At 41.7% G+C, this 22,469-nt stretch overlaps 1 long non-coding RNA gene across 1 annotated transcript; it reads right to left on the bottom strand.

Annotated features, from left to right (window-relative positions):
* Positions 1-16,785: 16,785 nt before the first annotated feature.
* On the bottom strand, positions 16,786-18,762 carry LOC134225521 (uncharacterized). The gene is made up of 3 exons (XR_009983266.1): positions 17,855-18,762; positions 17,299-17,702; positions 16,786-16,915 (listed from the first exon to the last, which is right to left on the bottom strand). It is a non-coding gene; the product is annotated as an uncharacterized LOC134225521 (long non-coding RNA).
* Between the last annotated feature and the right edge of the window lie 3,707 nt (positions 18,763-22,469).

The raw sequence follows: 22,469 nt of genomic DNA, 5'->3' as shown, positions 1-22,469 counted from the left end.
CGGTAGTAGTTTCAAAAAGCAACAAACCGTCTAACTTGATCACTGTTTTTCGGTACAGGGTAGTTTTTTATTGTTTCAAAATTTGTACTATCCGGTAGAATTCCTTTATCAGTAATTCTATGGCCTAGATAAGTAACTTCTCTATTGAAAAATTTACATTTTCTTAGATTCAACTTTAAATTATACTTTCTTAGTCGCTCAAAGACTCTTGACAAATTTTGCAAATGGTGCTGCATTGAGCATCCAATAACAATTATGTCATCTATATATACAAAAGCACATTCTGGTGTTAAACCAGCCATCGCAATTGTCATCATTCTTTGGAAACTATTTGGACTAATGTTTAGACCAAACGGTAACCTTGTAAACTGGTAATGGCCAGATTGGGTTGAAAATGAAGTAAATTTTCTGGAACACTTTTCCAACGGAATTTAGTGAAATCCCGACATCAAATCTAAAGTGGTAAAGAATTTGGCTCTTCCTAGTTGGTCTAATATGGTCAATCCTTGGCAACGGAAATTTGTCTGCAAGAATCTTTTTATTTAGTTGCCTAAAATCTAACACTAGGCGCCATTTCTTTGTAGTGTCCTCGCTTTTCTTTGGCACTAATAATATGGGATTGTTTAATGGAGAAATTGAAGGTTCAATTACGTTGTCCTTCAGCATTTTGCCAAATTGGTTTTCTATTTCCTCGCCTTGAGAATAAATAGTTTTATAGTTAGGAATATAGATAGGTATTTTGTCAGTAAGGTTTATATTTTGTTCATAAAATTATTAGTTGTTATTGGTTCATCTTGGAGGAAAATATATCAGCATACTGTTTTATGAGACTTATGAGGTCATTTTTGCATATTCAGGAACATTGGTCATATCCAATTCATCCAGAATTTGGGTAGTCCTCTTTTGATTATTACTTTTGGTTTTGAAATTCATCCTCGCATAATTATTAAATGGCTCTAAGAATGGTTTAAAATCGGTATTATTTATATTGACTGGAAAAGTTGTAGTATTCATGATTTTTATGTATTTACTATTGGGCGATATTATTGAATTGCCACAAAAACTCCTGGTTTAATTTCTTGCGAAAATAAAACCATATCTTCTTGGATATGCATAGTTTGGATGTTCCTAATTACTTCACATCTCTGTGGTATAACTATAGTTCGATTCAAATTATCTTCTATTGGAATTGAAATCGAAAGATTTTCATAGTTAAAATTTAATAACCAATATTCATAATCAATGGTGCACTTGTACTTGATCAAGAAATCTCTTCCAAGTAGACCATTCGTGGGGATTGGAAAATTCTCGTGTACTAGTTGGAAACTATGCTGAAAAGTTAGTCCGTTACTAGTTTTCAAAAGAGTTGCTGTTTCACCGAGTGTTTCTAAAATACCATCTGTTACTCCAGTTATTGTATGTCTTTTTGTCTGGTTTATATGTTGGGTAGGAGATATCCCGCTCCACTTGAAGACTGAGATATCTGCTCCACTATCAATGATAAAAGTGCATTTCGTATTATTCATCTGAACGAAAAGAGTAATAAAGTTTGCTGCAGTTAGATTCATTGAAAGAATCGGTTTGGATGCTGACCCTGACTCCGAGTTACAGCATCCTGATGTTCTAAAAAGTATTATTTCGTTGATTGAATGATGTTGGTTGCATATGAATCGTGTTATTATGTGTACTATCAGAGTCTTGTGAATAATTAGAAGGTACATGCACCTCATTTGCTCCCATTATTAGCATGCGGCCTGAAAGATTTCTATTGCTATTATGATTATTGTATTGTCGTCCTCGTCCTCTATGATTGGACTGCGAATTACCGCGTTGATAATTTCTGAAATTGTTCTCAAAACGGGGTCGATAATTATGATTGTTGCTATTGGTATTGTTATTGAATTTGGGTTGATAATTATTTATGTTATTTCTTCGAAATCCAGATGGTTTATTTGCCTTTGTGTTGAAATTGAAAACATAGCAGAAGTTTGATTGTTTGAATTATTCTCTTGGACTTTTTGAATGGCGTCTTTCACGGTATCAAAATTTCCTGCTTTTAATATAATTTTCGTTTCGCTGTTGGATACTCCATTAATTAGAGCATCCACAGCAACCTTCTTTACCATGTTGTTTACCACATCCTCTGGAATTTTTTGTTGTAAATAAGTGCATTTCAGCTTATTTGCAATAGATTCAATTGGTCACAGAAAGAGTCTAAATTCTCTTTCTGTTTAATAGATTTAATTTGGCAACAATTTGCTCTGGAGATGTCGAATCTTGACATCTCTGTTTTATGTTAGTAATTAAATCATTGAACGTATTGACATTATCCGGCAGACCGTAACGAGCTTTACCAGTTAGTCTGGTTTTGATGAATTTGATTAGCATTGATTGTTGGGTATTGTCTGTCAAGTCTTTCATTAAATTACAAGCGTCAACAAACGCAGGTAAGCTCTCACTGGCTCCATCATAAATTTGTATCACAGCAGTAGCTGTGCGTACATCGAATGTACTAGTTGTATTATTTTCTGTACTCATTGTTAGTTTTTTATTTATAATTGCGAATACGTACTCTCTTTTTACTAAAAGTTGTTCATATTCAAGAACGAATTCGTTATATTCTATACTTTGGATATCGTTTTTAAGCTTCTTCAAAATAATTTTAAAATTCCTTATTATTTCATTTATAGTACATTTCTGGGATTCTAATAAATTTTGCTGTTAACGTTATTTTAGATTTTCTAATATTGCTATATAAATTGTCAAACTTTTCTATTAGTAATCTGATTTTATATTTTTCGTCAGACATTCGTTTGAATAATAAAATATGTATACAAATTTAAATAATATGTAATTATGTTATACAGGCATGGGCTTCTCAAAACAAACATGATACAGTACACAAATAAAATTAACTCACCGCCAAGCATTCCCTTTTAGCTTTCTGTTGTTGGTATTAAATTTCGTCCACGGCGTCCACTGCTGATGTGGTGCATTTGCCATGCATCGAGGTCACTTCAGTCAGCTGTTAGCACACTTCCCATATGCTGTTGAACCGCTCAGCTTCGCATTGCCTTCCTGGTTGCATTGTTGATATTTTGTTTTGGTTTCTCACTGTTTACCTCTTTCGTAGGCGAGGTAGAAGCCTGTCTTCTTAACGTTCAATGTTCATAATCATTTTTTAACACAATTTTTCTTGAATGATTAATTTTTGCAATTTTTGAATTTTTCACTTTTATTCATTTTAGAGTTTAAGTTTTCTTTGGTTTTCGATATTCTTACTCTAGTCGTACGTATCACTCCATGATTGTCTTCATAATTGAAAATTAAATCGTGAAATTGATTTGTTGAATTAAGAAAATCTTGGTACTCTTCCGACGCACGGTACTCACTAACTTTATTGTCAATTAATCGTTCTACGTGCACACGCTCACGTATTTCGTTTAACAATTCTCTATCCATTTTAACACTTTTCAAAAACAATGTTTTTTTATGTATGCTTGATGTTGGCTAACTGGACTTCACGCCTAGCACTTTCATTTACGCTACTTTTCAGAAACTTAGCGTACATCCTGGCACACACGAAGATGATCATCATTAGCACAATTACCACTAATGTAACGGCTATTAAAGTCGTCTCACTTGTACTCGCGTTGGTCACGATTTCGTCCGCGCTGAAAATTCCCATCTTTATTTTTTTTTTTTTTCACAACACTTTTTTACTCAAATTTTTAGAACTTTTGTTGGATTAAAATCACTTTTTGAAGTCAAAGACTTCTACTGACACTGGTCGCCATAAACTATGCTTGGAGAAGGCACTTCTTTTTAACTGGAATAAAACATCTACTACACTTGTTGAATGCTGTTCATCGAATGAATTTATTGAAACTTTGTTACAATTAGATTGGTTCTTAATTCTAGTACAGTTACAGTTTGTTCGATACTTAATTCTAGTACTATAGTAGGAGGCGGAGAGAAACCCGGAGCTTATTGACTAGTTGTCCAATCAGAGAAAAGAAGGGTACATAGTTAAATACCAATACGTGTACACTTAGTGTGACACTGGTATGGCTCAAGCTATGTGCTGTTGGCATAGATCAGCACCGAAGAGGAGTTAATATGAAAGCATAAGAATGCATAGCTTATTGAGGGTTATGTAAATGCAATATGACACCATGGGACCGTTTGTCTGATGGTGCATTGCGGTACCGATTTATGACTAACTCATTGGCTGGGAGGTAAGTGTTTTGAAAATGTTACAACGTTTGGAACAATGTAAGGAGTCGAATTGCTACACTTGTGTTTTATGGAATGTGGGCAATAATTGATTAACTGTGACACGACATGTCCCAGATTAATTCATGGAACATGTCTTGTAAAAGAAATATGAGTAAGCATAACCACACTTGCTTGGGATCATAAATGAGGTGGATTTGTTATGGTTTGAAAACATGTGAAACTTGAGAAAATATTAGAGTGACTAATTTATAGTCCTGGGAAAGTCTATTAACTATCAAATTTACTATTTTTAATGGTGCATGAATTCCAATCAGCAATATTAGTTATCTACCTATCAACCCATCATAGTTTCAACTGCTTTAAATGCTTAAATTGTTTTAAATTTGATTTATTTGAAAAAATATAATTTGATCAGTGTTCCATAATTGTGACCAAGACAATATTTTCCCACAGTTATGGAACAGTTTAGTCTTTCCTGTATAAATCACATCTAAATCATTTGTTTGTGTCTATATACAGGATCCAAAGCAATAATTATAGGTTACTGTTCTATTTCAGCAATTGCATTGGCGGTATTATTATTATTATTATTATTTATTTAATTCATCTGACAGCAGTCTACATGAATGTCTTAGATAACTAATTTAGTCTTCCGGACTTTTCTACCCTACTAATGAACAATCTACTATTTTCCCCAAAATCGAAGAGATCGTCTACTGAAGAGAAAATTCGAACACACGATGTAAGCGGTTCGTGGAATCCATATGTCGTTCGATGGAATCTGGTCATCAGCAAAGACGAAGATCGCAGTTGTCTACCAATGGTACGGAATTCGATGCGGGACAGGAGTTCAGAAGCATCAATCTCACCTATTAATATTTTAGCAACTAGTGAAGCCTGCTGAATCTTTCGGCGTCGAAGCAGCGTATCGAGTCCCAACGTAGAGCCGACAACGCTCTACGTACGGAGGAAGATTTAGCGAATCTCTCCATGGTAGATCTCTTAGCGCAATGCGGATGAATCTTCGTTGAACGCTTTCAATTCTGGCAATCCACAATAGATGGTAAGGAGTCCACACAACAGCTGAGTTTTCGTACTAATGCACAATAAAGTGCTTTGAGGCAATGAGGGTCGGTGAAATCACGGGACACTTTCGTGATGAATCCCAATTGACGTGAAGCTTTGGATATAATGGAAGAAATGTGCTGATTGAATGTAAGTCCTGCGTCCAGAAGAACGCCCAAATCGCTGACCTGATCGACGCGCTCGAGGGCATTTCCGTCAATGCTGTATTCAAACGTGATAGGAGTTCTCAGTCTATGAAACGTAATCACCACGCATTTGTCAACGCTAACTACAAGTTTGTTCAGTTTACACCATTCAGCAAAGGTATTCAATAGCCCTTGTAGTCGGTAACAATCTTCTATTGTCTTGACAACCAAGTAAATTTTCAGATCATCAGCGTAGACTAGCACACATTTCGAGCCTACCAGTAATGTAACATCGTTGAAGAACAGCGTAAATAGCAATGGATCCAGATTGCTACCTTGTGATACACATGATTTATTACTAAACGGACGGGATACACACGAGTCGATTTTAACGCGCAGAACACGATTCGAAAGATAGCTTTCCAGCCACAGCGTAAAACGTTCAGAGGCACCGAGGTGGGAGAGCTTAGACAGGAGTATTCGATGGTCAATCACGTCAAAGGCAGCTTTCAGGTCCGTATACACGGCATCCACTTGCGCCTTGGCTTCAATCTGCGATATACAAGTACTAGTAAATTCCAGCAAGTTAGTTGAAACGGAACGACCGGGCATAAATCCGTGTTGATTGGATGAAATGTAGCTCCTTGTGGCACTTAGCATGGCATTGGTTACTATTATTTCGAAGAGTTTTGATCCTGCGGAGAGACTGGTAATTCCTCTATAGTTCCTTACGTTTCGCTTATCTCCTTTCTTGTGCACAGGAAACATGAATGTTTGCTTCCAAACTGTGGGAAACATCTTTTGCTCAAACGATTTATTGAAGATAAAGGCCATCGGGGTAGCTAAAGGAGCAGCACAGCGACGAAAAATAACGGCTGGTACACCGTCTGGTCCAGGCGAGTAGGAGTTTTTTAGTTTCTTTGAGGCAGCGATGATCATATCCGCAGAAATTGAAAATACTTCAATATCAACAGCGTCAGCAGGTAGACTAGACGCTGCCGCATTAGCTTCCGTTTTGGACGTGATGTGAGGAGAAAAAACTGATGCGAAATGTTTGGCAAACATTGCACAAGACTCTTGTGCTGACATCGATTCAGAATCGTCCAGAAAGACGTGCGACGGGATGGAAGAGCTTTTTCTTTTCGAGTTTATGAAGCTCCAAAAACTTTTTGGATTTCTTCGCAAGCTGAACTGTATACGCATCCCATGCGATTTATATAAGTTAGCATTCATCTGACGATATGCATCACTAGCTAGTTTAACCTTCTGTCTGTGCTCAAAAAAACTTACGTTGTCTGTGCTCTGGGGTCAAATTGACCCCAAATTGAAATTGCTATAACTTTTTTAATGCTTGGCCAATTTTGGATTTTTGGGGCTGTTTCGAAAGATAATTTAATCATCTTTCAGGTCGTTACAAAAGATTAACTATTGGTGGGCGGGTACATTGCGGGGAGGGGTTTTAGTGAACAAGGGTATTAAACCAGTGATTTTTTATGATTATTTTACTTATATCCGAAAATCCTACCCATTTTTGAACTGCACCTTTTTTAAAAAGGTTATGCAGGAAGACATGTGCTCTGGCATGAGGCGTTGATAAGTTTAGAACTCGGCCACCAGGTGGAGGTATATTAGAATTCATTATTTTGGACTACTTAAGATATTCCGATATATAGAATTCTCCTCAGTGTAAATATTCTTATCGCACAAATTCAAAAATTGGAAGACGTACTCATTATATTGAGCACCGCTTTGTAGTGCTAGACATCCTGACAAAGGTTGCCGAATACAACTTGAGTGTAGATATGAGGGATCTCAAGCTAAAGCAATATTTCATATATGCAAGAATATTGCAAGTCCGCTAGCGCCGCCTATTTGTAAATTTCCTAATTATTCATTTCGTCACATGACAGTCCATTCCCACCAGACGAACTTTATTAAAGACGTCATCTTTATAAATTTCAAATTTGTGCGATAAGAATATTTACAATGAGGAAAATTCCATATATCGGAATTACTTGAGTAGTCTAAAGTAATGAATTCAAATATACCGCCACCTAGCGACCAAGCTCTAAACTAATCAATGCCTCATATCAAAGCACACGCCTTCCTGCACAACCTTTTTGAAAAGGTGCAGTTCAAAATGGGTAGGATTTTCAGATATAAGTAAAATAAGCATGAAAAATCACTATTTTTGTACCTTTTTTACGAAAACCCCTCCCCGCGATGTACCCGCCCACCTATAGTCAATCTTTGGTGACGACCTGAAAGATGATTAAATTATCTTTCGAAACAGCCCCAAAAATCCAAAATTGGCCAAGCATTAAAAAAGTTATAGCAATTTCAATTTGGGGTCAATTTGACCCCAGAGCACAGACAACGTAAGTTTTTTGAAAAAAGTACAGTGTAACGCATATTTTCAAGATTTTTTAAGTGAATTTGCACCTAGGAGACAGATCTCGGCGAGTTTTACCAAACTACCAAAAATTAGGAGAATCGGTTGAAAATTAAAAAAATGGCAGCCACTCAAAGTGGCCTGGGGTCATATTGACCCCAGAGCACAGACAAAAGGTTAAACGCTTGTTGATTAACATATGACCGATTTTTTCGCAGTAACCTTTGTTTGGCATTTCGCTGACGTTTCAATTTACGTAGCTCCGGGGTGCCCCAAGCTGGTTTACCAGGTGGTCTAATCGTCGGTAGGTTCTCATTAAGCCACGCGCACAAGGTATCGCAGAAACGCACAGTGATTTCGTCTACATCGTTAGAGTCTTGGAATATTGTAGCCCAGTCAATGTTCGATAAATACTCTGTTAGTGCTTCGAAGTTGATACGACGATAATTTAAACGTCGAATGTTATCATGACAAAGCGGAATGTTTCTTGCAGAAGGAATAGTAACCGCAACATCTAACGGAGGATGATGTAGGTCAATTGGTAATAGAGTAGAAACCGCTCTCGTTACATTAACGTCATTGTCACATGAGAAGTAAACCAGATCGAGCACTCTACCAAGGTGATTGTACTCAGAGTTACCTTGCATCATATTGAGGAAATCAAAACCATCAACCAGTGTTGAAGCTGCAAGAGGAAGTGACACAGAACGATCGTAACATATACCTCTGGGTTGTTTAGACCAAGACAAACGCGGTTGATTATAGTCCCCACAAATAATAACTTTGTCGTCGGATGAACCTTTTTCGTGAAGCTCCTGTGCAGAGGCGATGTGCGCGTTAATTATCGAAACATCTTGACTTCGATCGGGTGGAATGTAGACGGCCATTAACCATAATTTTTGCCCCTTGATGACAGACGATACGCTTACTTGTTCTAATGATTGACCATTCATCAAATCGATCGACGAGCTAATGTATTGTTGAGCAATAGCGATGAGCACACCTCCAAAACGCGACTTAAGACTGTTCAGAAGGAATAGTAACCGCAACATCTAACGGAGGATGATGTAGGTCAATTGGCAATACAGAAGAAACCGCTCTCGTTACATAAACGTCATTGTCACATGATAAGTAAACCAGATCGAGCTTTCTACCAAGGTGATTGTACTCAGAATTACCTTGCATCATATTGAGGCAATCTAAACCATCAACCAGTGTGGAAGCCGCAAGAGGAAGTGACACAGAACGATCATAACATATACCTCTGGGTTGTTTAGACCAGGACAAACGCGGCTGATTTTTGTTCCCACAAATAATAACTTTGTCGTCAGATGAACCTTTCTTCATGAAGCTCCTGTGCAGAGGCGATGTGTGCGTTAATTATCGAAACATCTTGACTTCGATCGGGTGGAATGTAGACGGCCATTAACCATAATTTTTGCCCCTTGATGACAGACGATACGCTTACTTGTTCTAATGATTGACCATTCATCAAATCGATCGACGAGCTAATGTATTGTTGAGCAATAGCGATGAGCACACCTCCAAAACGCGACTTAAGACTGTTCAAAGCACAACGATCGCATCGATATACGTTGTAGGAAGTACCGAATAGCTGCAGAGAAGTGATGCAGTCATCAAGACCAGTCTCAACCAAAACGATGACATCGTAATTGCTGTCACAGGTGGCAAGAAACAGCTCATCAATTTTCGTCCGCACTCCACGTACGTTTGGAAATAAATCGAGATTTCACTGGATTCACATTGGCGGTTGCTTAGTTGTCGCTGTCCAATCGTCGAAGAACTAGAAGCGGTAATCTCATCAGGGTTTGAATTGTTCGGAATTATAGTGTACTTGCCATCAGATGCGGCTTGGAAGACCCCTTCCACAGGCCCAGACACGGGACCAGGACGGCTGACGAACGATGGCAGCAAAGTGGTACGAACAAGTTGTAAGTAATATTTGCATAAAAAGGGGAAGGATCGTTTGGGCTGGCCTCTCGTTAAGTAGATGTCATATCATCATTTCCTTCCCTTTCCTAGTAACGGAGAAGATGGGCGTGGCCGGCAATGATAGCTTTCATGTTTTATCATTTTGGACCCCCAATTGGATTTCCATTGAATCCCAAATGGAAATCCATAAGCAATTGGGGTAAGAAAGGTAAAGAATATACATGACAACTATCAGTATGCAATCTACGAAATACTCCGTTATAACGCAACGCAACGCAAAAAGGGGAAGGATCGTTTGGCATTCGGCATAAAATCGGTGTTTTTTATATTCGCCGCCATCTTGAACATAAATTGTTCCATAATATGGTTGTTTGCCATCGGAAGCTCATAAATTTCTTTTAACCCGTATCGGCCTGAGTGAAGGAAAAAAAATCAAATCACTGCCATTTTGTCATTTTTTGTCGTATTGCCCTGGTTTTATCACTGTTCTGCTCATACGGATCCCATAATTCAGAATACATGTTGAGACTTGTGATGTGGTCCTCCTATCCGAAGTTATTCCGGTGGATCACTGATGGGTCATATGCAGTAAATTTGACCACAACTTTCTTTTTTGGCTCTATAAGTCCAACAAAATGTTGCTTTTTTAGTCTCAATTCATATCATTTCAGTAGATTTGTATGTAGGGATTATGTCAGAACCAAAAATCATGGTGAGACCCGTTCAAGAAATGGCCAACAACGGGGTTTCTTCGAACTGACCATTCGGGAACAGGCCTAAAGTGGACGGTTCAATATTTTTGCTCCATACTAGCAATATGGGTATTGTTGAGGAACCGACTTGCCCTTCTATACCTTCGATAAATTTCCTGGCTCTCCAACAATTGAAGGGATTATTTTTGGTGGCGCAATTCAATTGCCTTCCAATTGCCAATTGTCTGCCTATCAATGACACTTTTCTCACGAACAAATCAACACACACGCGACATTTTAGGCACAACACTACATTTATTTATAGGAATAATTTCACTAACATATTTATTTATTACATTTAATTTAACATTGAACTTAGGGCTATACACAAAAACGGATAAAATTGACCTCGCGCGGATCCTCCACACACGGTAGGTGGGTTGTTTACTTGCAACTGAAATCTTAATTCTAATCGTCATCACACGACCTCGATCGGCGCGGTGCGATGATATATCTCGGGCTCTGAGAGAGTCAGCTCCTTCTCTTACTGCTATATTGCCATCGGCAGTGAAATTCACCACCATCCTAGCCTTACGATATATCTACATACATAGCACTGTACCTACGAGATCGTTCTGCTATCAGTTGAGCTGCGTGTTATCTGCTGTTCGACTGGTATGGCAGAGGAAACAATTGAATGCTGCTGCAAATTCGTTCCATATTTTCATATATAGGTCACAGCAGTGCACTCTGATTCCAGGGTTGTAGCCAGGTGGGTTGTGCCACTCCTAAACATCCTCACCCACCCAGAAATTTCCGATTTCTGAAAGAAAAAAGAACAGAATCCTCTTCTGGACGGGACGAAATAAAATAGACTGAACGAATGCTGTCCAGGCTTATGCTTGATGCTGCCGATCTTCAATTGGTGTTGGTAGAAGACATAGTTTCTCAACTGCCCGTTTCATCAATCCGGTGGAAGTTTTAAGCGTGACGACACGAACTACTCCGTCATTCCCAGGATGTAATTGAAGGATTCTTGCCATCTTCCACTTCATAGGCGGTAGATTATCATCTCGTATGACCACAAGTTTTCCTACTTCTATTTTGACAGCCGGCTTCCAGCGTTTGGACCTACCCTGTAACTGACACAGATACTCTCTTCTCCACCTCTTCCAAAAATCCTGCAGCATTCGTTGTATTAGCTGATATTGACTCAGTCGATTTAACGGTACTGCTTCTAAATTTGGTTCAGGTAGCGATTGTATTGAGGAACCGACCAAAAATGGCCTGGGGTTAGTGGTTCAAGATCTAAGGGATCGTCGGACATCGGCGTTAATGGTCTCGAATTAAGGCACCCTTCAATTTGAACCAAAAGAGTATTAGAATCTTTAGGAGACATTGGTATTTCTCCAACCACCTTGACAAAGTGGTTCTCCGCCGAGCGAACGGACTGAAGTGCCAGTGGATTCGGTCCTCTGTGCATTCCTTGCTGACCTTATCTCGATGATCCGAGCTCTGCAACAGTTTTTCAAAATCCTTCATCAGATTCCTAGCACCGACGAAATTTATGCCGTTGTTGGAATATATATCCCGATCTTCCTCTTCTGCTGATAAAGCGATGCAGTGCCGATCTGTACGTAGGTCCGACACTAGCTCGAAATGAACCGCTTTAGTGCTGAGGCATATAAAAACCACTACGTACACCTTCACCAGTTAACGTCCAGGAGCAGGTTTCACATAAAAAGGACCGAAATAGTCTACACCGGTCTGTGAAAATGGCTTAGACACGGTGACTCTCAGGACAGGCAGCTCTCCCATAAACTGCTGTATCGGTGTTGGTTTAGCACGAAAGCATTTTAGACATTGGTGAACGATGTTCCGTGCCACTCCTTCCGCCCAACGGCCAGAATCTTAGACGGACGACTCCGAGTAGCAACTGCGGCCCTGCGTGTAGAAGTTGTAAGTGGTAGTGCTTCAAAATCATCCTGGTGAGTTTATGTCGAGCAGGAAGAACCATCGGATGTTTTGTAGCTTCCCGTTCTGCTGAGTTACTCAATCGCCCTCCGATTCGGATGACTTGGTCCTCGGAAATACGTGGGTTGAACCACCGAAGTGGAGATTTCCTCGAAACAGTGTTTCCCCTGGATAGTGCCTTCCACTCATCAGCAAAAACCTCCTGCTGGATGCGTCGAACAATCACAAATTCCGCTTCTCTGAGCTCTTGGGCCGATAGAAATTCTGCCGGTGTTCTATTTTGAGAATTATTCTTTAGAAGCTTCATAAGACGCAACCAGATAGCTGTCCTCCGGATCAGGTCTGAATACGAAGCAAATTTCTCCAAATACCAATCGTTGAAATCGGCGTTCGCCGAAACAGCGCAAACTGCTGCACGCCGCCTTTCTTTCTCTGCTTCTTCTGAGCTTGATGAGCATGAAGCCGCTGGCCAGTGGTCTGAAGGTTCTTTCAACCAATCTGGTCCCTCCCACCAGAAAGCATTATCTAGGATATCCTTCGGTGAGATACCTCTTGAGATCAAATCCGCCGGGTTCTCCTTACCAGAAACATGCCGCCATGATGATGATTCTGCGATACTTTGGATTTTCGCGACTCTATTCGCGACGAAAGTGGTCCAGTTATTTGGTGAGGCTTGTATCCACCGCAGAACGCATGTTGAATCAACCCAGAAGAATGGTTGAGCTGGAGTTCGAATCGAATCTCGAACCTTCTCGTATAACTGCGTCACCAGCAACGCACCACACAGTTCCAGCCTTGGAATAGACTGTGTCTTCAAGGGTGCAACCTTGGATTTGGATGACAGCAGCCGAACCACGACCCTTCCTTCTGAATCGTGGCTCCTAATATAGACGCATCCACCAAAGGCCTTGGTAGAAGCATCGGAGAAGCAATGCAACTCGATCAATGTTGCTCTTGGAACCATGACGCAACGATCGATGCGAATATTGTTAAGCAACGGGAGCTCTTCATGGTATTTTCGCCACATCTCACCCACCGTCGAAGGTAGTGGTTGATCCCAACCCAGTGCTTGGTCTTCATTCCGGATCTTCCACAGGAGCTGCATAATAATCTTGCCCGTTGTGATCGCTGCACCTAGAAGTCCTAGAGGATCGAACAAACTAGCGATCACTGATAAAACTTGCCGTTTGGTTGGCTGCGTCACTGAATTCCAAGTTGGAATGGAAAACTGGAACCTCAGTTGATCGGATATCGGCAACCAAGTCAAACCCAGCGTCTTAACAGCAGGATCCGGATCCAAGTCAATTCCTTCCGCCACACAGATCGCCAGATTTTCTGCGGAAACACCTTGCAGCACCGTCTGATGATTGGATGCCCATTTCCGTAGTTTGAAGCCTCCCTTTGACATCAACTCGTTGAGTTCCTGACATAGATTACGTGCGGCATCCTCCGTATCCGCGCCCGTGATTACGTCATCCATATACGTATCCTCCGTGGTTGCCCTCGCAGCCATTGGGTACTGCCCTCCTTCATCCATCGCTAGCTGGTTCAACGTACGTGTTGCGAGAAAAGGCGCCGGCTTTGTCCCGTACGTCACAGTATTAAGCTCGTACACGCCCACGGGATCTGTTGGGTCGAAACGCCACAAAATACATTGCAAAGACCGATCAACCTCAACCAAGAAGACTTGCCGGAACATCTTCTCCACATCGGCCACCAGCATGATTTGCCTCACTCGACTTCGGAGCATGATCGATCGTAAGTCCTCCTGTACAATCGGTCCTACTAGAAGCGTGTCATTCAGCGAGACACCGGACGACGTCTTACACGATGCGTCAAACACAACACGGACCTTTGTAGTTGTGCTAGCTTCCTTAAAGACAGGGTGATGCGGCAGATAGCATCGTTTCACGAGATTTCCTGCTTCCTCCACTTTCGACATGTGTCCCAATTGGATATACTCCGCCATGAACTGATGGTATTGCTCCCGCAAACTGGCATCCTTCGCCAATCTGCGTTCCGTGCCTTGAAGCCGCCGGAATGCGATGTCCCGTGACTCGCCCAACCTGGAAACTGCGTCTTCATCCTTTGGCAGCGAAATGGAGTACCGCCCGTCGGGTTCCCTACGAACCGACTTCCGAAAGTTGTCCTCGCACAATTTTTCCTCAGATGAAAGCACCTTGGAATTTCCAACTTCTTCACTAGCCCAAAACCGTGCGACTAGCTCCTCTAATACCTTTGTAGTTGCCGTACTACAGTTGATGCGTAGGCCTTGTGTGGGTTTAGCAGGCCTCCGCAGACCACCCATCCGAACACCGAATCGTTTAGTGTCGGTAATTGGTCTCCGAGTGGAATTCTTTGGCTAGACTCAAGGAAATCGAAAAAGGTTTCAATACCCAGTAGCATGTCCACTGACCTTGAACAGAAAAAGATGGGATCTGCTAGTTTTATCCCATTGGGCGTCGAACATCCTTGTGTATCCACCTTTGCCGGAGGTAAGTCCACCGTAACCTTTGGGAGGACGAGGAAATTCATATTCCGCGAGTAAGCCGTAACTCGCGAACGGACCAATGCAGTGATCTGATGCTTCACTCTCGTAGCAGCATGTCCAATGCCGAGTACCGAGATCTCAACCTTCTCTCGGTGTGACCTGAGGCGTTGACTCAATCGTTCGGCGATGAAATTACTCTCGGAGCCGGAATCCAAAAGAGCACGAGCCGGAAACTGACTACCCTCGTCATCTTCCACGATAACGACCGCCGTAGCCAGCAAAACCTTGGAGGAGAATTGATGGGTAGAACCGGACACTGTTGCATCGGTGGCTGCCATGTTAACCACCTGGGAGGATGAAGGAACGGGTGCATCACCAGATTCCGTTCGTGGAGGATTGTTGTTGCCAGCAGCAGCGACAATCTTAGGTGAACGATCCTTCCGCTGCTTGAAGCATACCATTGTATGATGACGACCATTACAGTTACGACACCTGTATTTGGACGTACAGTCTGTCGCTATGTGACCCGATCTGAAGCAGTTTCTACACAGGGAGTTCGTTCTTAACACTGCATCTCTTTCTCGCACGGACATCCGTAGGAATGAAGAACATTGGTATAGGGGATGGTTCTCCTTGCACGCCACACATCGTCCCCCAGACGATTGTATAGAACCGTAGCTGGCCTTCACAGCTGACGCCTTCTGTCTCGATGATTGTGGAGCATGAAGCGAAGTCCTGGAATCTAATGCCTTCACTGGAAGCGATTCAAGAATTCGGATCCTACGATGCAAGAAATCCGAGAGATCTGCTAGCGTATCCTGATCCTTGGCTGAAGAATGTTCCTCCCAACCTCTGCGTGTTGTCGGATCTAGTCGAGAAGTGAGTAGGTTAACGAGCAAAAGGTCCTTATAATCTTCCGGTTGGACCACCTGGTCCAGATTCTGCACGACCTTTTCGAAACCGTCGATCAGAGTGTGCAGATCCGCTACAGATTCCTTGGACAGCGTTGGCAAATTGAACAAAGCTTGCACCTGTCGCTTCTTCAAAAGCTTGCTGTTGTCGTATCGTTTTAGCAGCAAGTCCCACGCTATTTGATAGTTGGCCTTCGTGATTTTTAACGAGTCGATTAGGCTTTTCGGTTCTCCTTGCAGACATCCCTTCAAATAGTGGAACTTTTCCACCTCCGGCAGGTCTATCTTCCGATGTATGAGTGAAGTGAACAGATCACGGAAGCTAATCCATTCATCGATGTCTCCGTTGAACTCCTGCAGCGTGATTTGTGGTAATCGTACATGGTCTAGGGTCCCATGACCATGCGCTGACGCCTCGTTAGCTCGTACGGAACGATCGGCTTCCCCTGGATCCTGCAATTCCTTAGCCCTATCCATCAAGAACGCCTTACAATAGTAGTACCTATCACTATACACTAGCCTCGCTTTATCGAACGCCTCATTTTCATCTTCGAAATCATCGTGTGCCTGAATATCTGCTAGAATCTCCCCATACTTCTGCCACAACTCATCAACACTCAGCAAGCGCACGTTGACCTGACTTGCAGTTGTTGTCCGCTCGTAGCCTTCCACAAATCTCCAGATGTCGTCCATGGATGTCTGGGTGTTCTTCAGCTGGACCATCAACAGCTTCAGCGCAGGCGGCTTCTTCTCACGGGATGGCGCCATAGCAGTCGCACGTCCTCGAACCGATAAATACAGGAAGTGAATGGTGTAGATATCCGAAATGTCCAAGGCTTCGGCTGACATATACCGTTCAAGCCTACCTGAGAGAACCAAACGTTGTACTCCAGTCCTCCACAATTCAGTCAAATTAAACCAGTTCCGTTGTGACGCACCACCAATTGTTGTAGCACAGTACGTACTCGTTCAACCAATAAGGAAAGATGAGGAGGAAACCAACTGTAGTATACAGAGACTAGCTTCGGCGGACATATACTGTTGTAGCTCACCTATGAGAACAAACAGCAGCACCAACTCGATTTCAATATGATTCATCCGCAATTCATTCACAGCCACGTCGTCATTCATTCACAGTTCCGATGGGGATCCAGAAAGAGGAAAGTTTCCATGTAGTATCCAATATATAAAGCTTCGGCAGAACATATACCGTTCAAACTAACCCGTGCAACAAATGTCGATACTAATCCACACACGAATCGTTCAGCAAACCATCCAAGCATCCAAAATTTGCGGCAGAATGAGTCAATTGTTCTAATGACGAACAGTTTTGCTCAGGGATTGCGTGGCAAATGAAGAGGATTCAAAAAATTCATTTACAAACGTGTATTTTCTGCAGTCCCGCTTCGGAGACATATACTTTTGTAGCACTCACCAACAAAACAAGACTTGATGCCGCCTCTTCCTGCCATGCGTCAATCCATCTCACGAAAATAGCTATTCTCGGCTCAGACGACCAGAATGAAGTTTGGCCTCACGGGGTGATGTCCTTGTCCGCTTTCAGGTTCCAAATATCCCGTTGGATTGACAAACTGATGTTCGTATGTGAGTTCCTTCCTTCCAGCTCAGTGCATAATAGATATTGTAGAGGAAATACGTCGAAATTTGGGCGTTAGTATTGCGGAGACACTAGCAAAAAGGCTGGACATACACTGATCTAAAATATATTTACCTGGAAAAGTAAATCCTGTGCTGGATCAGTTGTCCGTCCTATGGTCCAAAGGCTTAAATACCGTGATCCGAAGATTGTTTTTGCCCGAGTCCGTCCGTTAAAGATAACTTGTTCCTCGAATGTATATCCAACTCAGAAAATCCAGGCACCCCAAGTACAGTTTATTTTGTAGGATACAAAAAAACACCGAAAACAGCGTGTGTTAGGATGGCGCAATCTCCCAGCTTCGAATGGACATATAGCAGTTGTTCCAACTCACCTGTGGAAACAAGACAATCGATTCATGTCCAAAAACGAAGTTTTTTCTGCCTAGATGCGATGGAGGATCGGTGCTTTATCCTTGGATGTCCTTTGTAGTGTTGTTCTATGATGGCGTGGAATCAATTGTGCCAAAATTCCAGGTGCGATGGCGACTTCACTTCTTATGTAGAGGTATAGCGATTAACAATGCAGTCTACTTGTGATGGCGCCAATCCGAGCCTGCCGCAGGCTTCGTTATCCAGTTTAGTCCTTTTCAAATCCTCACCAGGGTCCAATCATCCGGTTCGTAGGACCAAAAATGTTGAGGAACCGACTTGCCCTTCTATACCTTCGATAAATTTCCTGGCTCTCCAACACTTGAAGGGATTATTTTTGGTGGCGCAATTCAATTGCCTTCCAATTGCCAATTGTCTGCCTATCAAGGACACTTTTCTCACGAACAAATCAACACACACGCGACATTTTAGGCACAACACTACATTTATTCATAGGAATAATTTCACTAACATATTTATTTATTACATTTAATTTAACATTGAACTTAGGGCTATACACAAAAACGGATAAAATTGACCTCGCGCGGATCCTCCACACACGGTAGGTGGGTTGTTTACTTGCAACTGAAATCTTAATTCTAATCGTCATCACACGACCTCGATCGGCGCGGTGCGATGATATATCTCGGGCTCTGAGAGAGTCAGCTCCTTCTCTTACTGCTATATTGCCATCGGCAGTGAAATTCACCACCATCCTAGCCTTACGATATATCTACATACATAGCACTGTACCTACGAGATCGTTCTGCTATCAGTTGAGCTGCGTGTTATCTGCTGTTCGACTGGTATGGCAGAGGAAACAATTGAATGCTGCTGGAAATTCGTTCCATATTTTCATATATAGGTCACAGCAGTGCACTCTGATTCCAGGGTTGTAGCCAGGTGGGTTGTGCCACTCCTAAACAGGTATCAAACTTCAGCATTTTGGAAGACTAGTGGAATTATGACATCCAGACATGATATTGGCCACCCTGGATCTAGTTCCGAGGCCCTTGGGGGGCTCCAAAATCGGCCAATTTCAAAACATCACAAACTATGGCAATATAGGTATCAGACTTCAGCATTTTGGAAGACGAGTGGAATTGTGACATCCAGATATGATTCTGGGGAAATTGGCAACCCTGTTGTTCCGAGGCCCTTAGAGAAACCTATGGGGGAACCAAAACTGGCATTTTCCAGCATCTGCAAATCAAAATTATGTTATTGCATGGAAAGACTTTAGATATGTGCTAAGAGTGAAGAATATCTCCGTAATCGTTACTAGATGTCATGATTCTTCTTGTCTTGCGAAATGCTGATGTGTGATTCTCATAATTCCCCCGTTTCTATTTTTTTATTGAAATGGCTGTTTTTGGTGCTTCCAGAGGCTTCCCCAAGTGCCTCGTAACTGGCCCCAAAGTGGCTAATAGCGTATCTGGATGTCATACATTCACTCGTCTTGAAAAATGCTGAAGTTTGATACCCATATTGCCAGAGGCGCATTCACATTCCGAGTCAAATAGGAAATGCTGAATTGCACAACAGTTCTGGTACTAGTATTAACATTGAGCGATTCACATGAATTCGTAGATGTTACAAGGGTAGACTATTATATGAGAATAGCATCACTGCCATTTTTAACTATAGATATTGATATTGAATTAATTACTTCCTCTTACATGGAAGTAGGGGCCTCCTTAGCCTAGCGGTATGATGCGTGCCTATAAAGCAAGACCATGCTGAGGGTGGCTGGGTTCGATTATTGGTGCCGGTCTAGACAATTTTCGGTTTGGAAATTGTCTCGACTTTCCTGGGCATAAAAGTATCATTGTGTTAGCCTCATGATATACGAATGCAAACATGGTAACTTGGCTTAGAAACCTCGCGGTTAATAACTGTGGAAGTGCTGAATGAAAATTAAGCAGCGAGGCTTCTCAGTGGGGGATGTAATGCCAATAAGAAGAAGAAGACATGGAAGTAAGGCACTCTCCAACAGTCGAGATCTGTCCTGACCATGCCATTGTGAATGCAGAAAGATAAATGATGGTTAGTTGGACATCTATATCTAAAAAAGACGCAGAGATCTCTCACGGGAGTTTTTGGAACTGTTAGTGTGAAAGCTATAACAGAAGAATCGTTTTGGTAGAACGCGAAACACAAAAAGAACAAAGGCATACATTAAGCAGGCTTCATAATGTTTCTGGTTCTTCTTATTTCAACAAATGTTTTGAGGTTTGTAGAAATAATTTTCCGTGTGCTTTTTTGTGTCTTTATTAGAGAAGCTTGAAGCCATTGGCAGGCTCACCTCTAGGTATGTGGGCTTGTCATAATCCATTTAAACGTGATTTCGGGACTGATTTGCGATTTGGGCGTAACTTATTTTGTAAACAAACTCCAAAATTAATTTCCTTTCCTATCCTAAAGCCTATTCTATCGGATTCATACCGTGGTTTTCTCAAGAAATGCTGTAGCTGGAATTCACCTTTTAATGTTTGTTTACAAAATAAGTTACGCCCAAATCTAAAATCAGTCCGGATTTCTTTATCATAACTTCTGAAAAAATAATTGATCGCATTTGCAGATTTCAGCAACCGTGTTACCTCTGGAAAGTCTAAATCCTTTAAAGTCTAAAAGGTAAAAATAAGACAACTTTGAGCACTTTGGAGACTATAAAGTGCCCGAAGTTCTAACTTTTCTAGGTTTTTTGAATCGTAGTTAAAAAAAACACATGAATATTAGTACTTGGCACTATTTCCTTCTAAACTCCCAAAACTTCGAAACCAAATCCACAACCAACAGTATATGCTGGTTCACATTAGCGCGTTGCGCGTCGCTTCGCGCTGGGCGTTGATTTCTGCGTTTTGTACTAAAACGCAACGCCAATGAACGTGACGCATTCACGCCCACAATGCAACGCAATAATGATTATAACACTAATGGATTTAAAAATGCATGATTTATTGCTCATCAAATATTTTTAAATAAAGTGAGAAAATTATTAACGAACTTAGTATTCAGAGAGAATATAAAATTGGCTATAACAATTATAAAAATCCTGCATTCTTCCATGAGTTTTAGAAAACTAGAACCATACATCTGAAATCCTAAACAAATCCTCTCTGAAATAATATTTATTATAAAATATTCAGGAAAAAACAATATGCAAGCTTCTCCATGAATTCCTTCGACAATTGCTCCAGGCATTATGTCCGTAATCCGAAAATTCCACCATTATTTACTCCAGGAAATCCTCCACGAGCTCCTTTATAGGTTCTGCAGGGAATTCTTCAGATAACTTCGTGCTGTTTCTCATAAAAAATCTGAAAAATCGTGTTAGCAAAGTAAGCGTTGCGTTTTTAAAAAGGTAATAAACTTGTCTACTGTAAGCTCTTTCCCTAACCAGTCGAGTTTCTTCAAGTGCAACGGTAGATTGCCTCTCGATTCGAATTCCAGCTGACAACGCCACCACTCTCCAGGAACGCATACCCGCTTACGGATCGTCGTGTATCGGGATCGTTGCCCCAATCTGCATCGCTGTAGCCATGGAAACTCGTCTCTCCGGTCCGTGTGTACGTGAGCTTTTCGTGCTTCGTACCTCTCAAGTATCCTCTTCGCCACTGTCCAATGCGCCGGTTCAGGGTTGCTGCAAAAGCTGCTGACCAGACTTACCGCATTGCCTGCTTTTCGTTGATTTGTTCGACTGTATCCAGAACCGCTGGAGTTTCCACCTCAAAGTTGTGTGGAATTAACGTGTAAAAGCGATTCGAAGCATCGGTGAATTGAGGATAGCTTCCACCGTTCAAAATCAAATCGCATATCTCAGTAAGAACTTTCATTGCCAATTGTAGCTGCTTTTGCGAAAGTTTACCCAGTGGCATCTTCTCCATGTCCAACTCAAACTCCAACATCACCTTTTTCATCATATCCACGTCGAAGAGCATTCGCACCAGGTCCTGTACCGCTGGCTCTAGCTTGGATTTAATATTACTGTTTTCGGCCAACGATTTGGTTTCCTCATTATTGTATTCAATGTCCACCGGGTAATAGGCTCCCGCATGCTTATGGAAAGAACCATGGCGGTAGTCGGTCCAATTGTTACCGGTTTTATCCTCTAAATGGTGCTCGAAAGAATTCATCGCATCCAATAATGTATCGCAATTTTCCACCTTGTTACCACCGATGGTCGTACCGATACGACCCCATGAGCGGAAAAACCAGAACTTGTTGCCCTTATCTGCAACCAGGATCTGCATCTTAAAGTACGAGTTTTTGTCCGATTGAATGTCGACTTTGTTAAGTACACAGTACACACAGTAAACACATCTTTGTGCTTTTTGTACACATGGGCCACGTCATCTAGACCGGAATCAGGATCGACGGCCAAGCCATCCTTCAGCTTGAGCGTCATCTTCGATGGGACCGATTTAGTGTAGATGCTCTTCTTCGATTTGGACTTTTCTCCGTCCTGTGGGATGCGACTGTGCGGATCCGAACCCCAGTCACAAATTGATTTGCTGGTAATGTACGACAAAGCACCGCCGCGAGCTTCACGGGACGAACGGTGCTTTGGTGATCCAT

This window comes from Armigeres subalbatus, chromosome 3 (assembly GCF_024139115.2).
Source record: "Armigeres subalbatus isolate Guangzhou_Male chromosome 3, GZ_Asu_2, whole genome shotgun sequence".
Taxonomy (NCBI): domain Eukaryota; kingdom Metazoa; phylum Arthropoda; class Insecta; order Diptera; family Culicidae; genus Armigeres; species Armigeres subalbatus.
This window is presented reverse-complemented; position numbering and strand designations above follow the sequence as displayed.